The sequence below is a fragment of the Manis javanica genome, chromosome 1, assembly GCF_040802235.1.
Source record: "Manis javanica isolate MJ-LG chromosome 1, MJ_LKY, whole genome shotgun sequence".
Lineage (NCBI taxonomy): Eukaryota > Metazoa > Chordata > Mammalia > Pholidota > Manidae > Manis > Manis javanica.
In genome coordinates this window covers 139,019,862-139,023,386 of record NC_133156.1, presented here as the reverse complement: position 1 = coordinate 139,023,386, position 3,525 = coordinate 139,019,862, and the positions used below count along the sequence as shown (strand labels likewise).

Genomic DNA, 3,525 nt, shown 5'->3' with positions numbered 1-3,525 from the left:
GTGTGGGTCTGTGGGAAGATGTGATTGGCCATCCATTAGAAAACCACCCTTTGGTTTGGTTACTTGTCCCTGAGAATACAGATCTTCCTCACCCAAGTATAACCAGTTTTCTCTAAGTAAGAAGCAAAGCAGTAACTTTGGCAGCAGAATGTTGAGACAAAGTCAGGAGCATTGTTAGAATTGGGGCTGGTTGCACCCCCCACCCCATCCCAAAACCACAGAGACTAAAAACAATCTTGGTGAAGTTGGAAAAGTTAGAAATACATAAAGAGGGTGGCTCCAAAAGAGAAAAGAACTGAGTCATAGGAGACGCAGCATCAGGGCGCATCAGCAGCACCCTGGGGCTGGGGCAGTAAGCAGTGCAGTGAGTCAGTTTAGAAGCAAAAGTCAAGGATTCAGACTGACAGTCTGGAAGCAAAGCCGGTAACAAGTCCGTATCAGATATGAGAAAGAATGGTAAGGACTTGAGCTGTCATTCTGAATGGGATGGGCAGACAGAGGGGCACTTAGGACGGCAAAGTGGTTTGGGCTCACGTGTTTAAAAAGAATCATTCTGGCTGACTTTTTCAGGGAATACAGGCTGTTGGTATCCAGTGGGTTGGGGGTCAGGGTTGCTGCTAAATACTCCCAGCAGACAGGACAACCCCTCTCAACAAAGAATTATGCTTCCCAAAGTGTCGTAGTGTTTAACTTGGAGAAGCTCTGTTCCAGTAATGTCTGTATTCAGGGCAAGGGGCAGGGTCTTTGCATACCTGCTTTGAATTTGGGTCACCCCCAGGAAGAGGTAAAATGTCAGGTAAGACAGCTCTCTTGTCCATACTGAAACTCTCAGAGAAGAAGGTTATGTGCATGTCAGCAGCCTGTGCTCCTGACAGTTAGGGGAATGAGCGCCTCAGTCTTGAAGGCACAGATTGGTGCGCATCCACTTTCTGATGTTTACATGCTAATGGAAAAGATCTTTCTGAATCTATTTCTACCCGTTGCTGAGAAAGTAAAAGAACACAACCTCAGGATTGGATTGTAGGGGACAAATTAAGTTGAAGTTTGCCAAGCAGCCACCAGGCTTCAAAACTAATTGTAATTGCCCTCCCTCTAGTTGAGCAGTTGGACGAGACTTCTACAATCTGTCATGATGCTGCTTTGCAAGAGCTGAGCCCTGGGAATCCATCCCTGCTGCATTCTTTTTACCAGTCTTTCGTGCTGGGCCAGCATACAGGCAACCTATCTGGGTTGGGTGGGACAGTGCGAGTCCCAGGCAAAGATGATTAGTATGCTCTTCTGGCAATGTGCCTGACTGCCTGCCTTGCTGGGGCATTCCATAGAATCCCCTGGTAGGTGCTGGCTTATGGAAGTAAAAGGCCACCACAACTTACTTCCCTACCCCTAGATCCACCAGCTTAACATGTGGTTCCAGACTCCACCTTCCCTCCCTTTTGAGGAAGCACCTATTCCTGCCCCTAGCCAAAGCCAGCCCGTTCTCTTATGCTCTAGTTCCCAATCCCTTTCCTCAATGCAAGGGTTATGCTTCTATCTCATTATATACTCCTCTACGCTGGATTATTCCTATCAACATACAATTACCAACTAATACTTCAGCCCTTCTCCCAACCACTCCAGTAAAATGGCTTTACAGGAGCTCACCTCCTGCCAAAGCCAGGGTTGGTTCACTGCATTTGAATAGTCACTAGCATTTGACATACTAGGCTACTTTCCCTTTTCTGACACATTTTTCTCTTACCTTTTCTCACACCACATTCTCCTATACTTTCCTCCCAGCTCATCATCCACTCCTCCTGAATCTCTTTTGCCAGCTACTTCTCTGTGAGACAGTTAAATTTTGACATATGGTAGGGGTTCTGTCCGTAGCTTTCTACAATAGCTATGTTTTCTTCCCAATTCCCCTCATTGAGATCCAGAGCATTTAGTACTTTCAACCTGCTGAAGCCTTCCAAAGAGATCTATCCAGCAATGTTCTCTACCCAAATACCTGACTCACTAACTTCACTGCTGCCTAACATCTCATTTGTGTGCCTAATTGTTCTAACTTAGTATGTCCAAACAGATTTCTGAACACCAAAATCCCCCTCCAGATGAGTCCTAAACTGCTTCATCTCATCTTCCCCAGCTTCACTCCACCCTCTGGCTCGAGCAAAACCTAGATGCCATGTTTAATTTTCTCCTTTTCTCATAAAACAGACTATCAGGTAAGTTTCCTTGGTTCTACCTCCAAAATACACCTGGGCGCTGACCATTTTCTACCTGCTCCAGAGTTGTGCTAATTGAAGTCAAATTTCTCTCACCTATTCTAGGGCAGAAGCCTCTTAGCCCGCGTCTGGGCTTGTAAGAGTCTGCCAGCTGACACCAAGCCTGCTGATCTGAAAACTAGCTGACAGATTTAATCAGTTTCCTACTTAAAAGCTCCCTGTTTTGCATTGTAATTAAAATAAAGTTCAAAATGATTATCATGTTCACAGAACTCTGTCTTTTGCTCATTTTCTCACAAAACTATGAAGTTTCCATTTATTGACTACATTTTGTCCATACTAGCTGCAGTACATTGGAGTATTTTTTAAAGTCATAGCTCACTTATTCCGTCACATGACTTGCAATGGACAAAAGTAAGCGAAGAGGCATCCTCATCCATTGGATTTGGATGTGGTCATGTGATTTTATTTACTTTTTTGTTAGTGATGCCTGCAAGGTTTAAGCTGCCCTTTCTGAGTCCTGTGACCCACCAAGAGAACAATGCAACAGGTAGCCTTAGTCCCCTAGGCCTGGGCTCCAGAGGAACTTAAGGGGGAAACCTGAACCTGACCTGAATTCTGACAACAGGCCCAGCTCACCCACAAGTCTGAATTAAAGTACCTCTAACTGACCTGCTGAACTGTAAGCAAGACCAATAGGAGATATGCTAAGTTTAAGTATCACCTTAACCCATACAATGTTATCATAGCAATCGCTGACTAAAACACTGGCCTCCTCTGACCTTGGAATATGCCAAACTTATCCCAGTCTTAGGGATTTTATATTTTCTGTTTCCTCTGGCTGAAGTATGCTTTCCCCAAATCTTCACATTGCTACATTCTTTTCTCTATTCAAGTCTCAGCACATCACATCGACAGAAACACATTCTCTGATAATTCCAGCTGCAGTAGCCATTGCCACAAAAATCACCTACTCTCCATCATTATCTTGCTTTATTTTCTACACAGCATTTGTTCACTATCTGAAATTATTTATATTTGAACATGCTTGGTGTCTGTCTCCAACCATGCATGATTCCACCTCCATGAGAGCAGAGACCCTATTACCTTATACACTGCTGTTTCTCTAGGGCTTGGAACAGTGTTGAACAGGTGAATGCTCACTGATGTGGGTTCTGGACCATCCTAGAACTTTGTGCACCTGGGATGCAATTACTAGTTATAAGATCATTGGCTATTATCCTATTTTCATGACCCTTAAGACCACAAGGCTAAAGTCACAAAGCCTTTTCCAGTTCCTTATAGCTGGAAATGGAGGTCG

At 44.3% G+C, this 3,525-nt stretch overlaps 1 long non-coding RNA gene across 1 annotated transcript; it reads left to right on the top strand.

Annotated features, from left to right (window-relative positions):
* The first annotated feature begins 390 nt into the window (after positions 1 to 390).
* On the top strand, positions 391 to 2,445 carry LOC140849053 (uncharacterized). Its single transcript, XR_012130528.1, has 3 exons — positions 391 to 456; positions 2,126 to 2,204; positions 2,310 to 2,445. It is a non-coding gene; the product is annotated as an uncharacterized lncRNA (long non-coding RNA).
* The last annotated feature ends 1,080 nt before the right edge of the window (positions 2,446 to 3,525 follow it).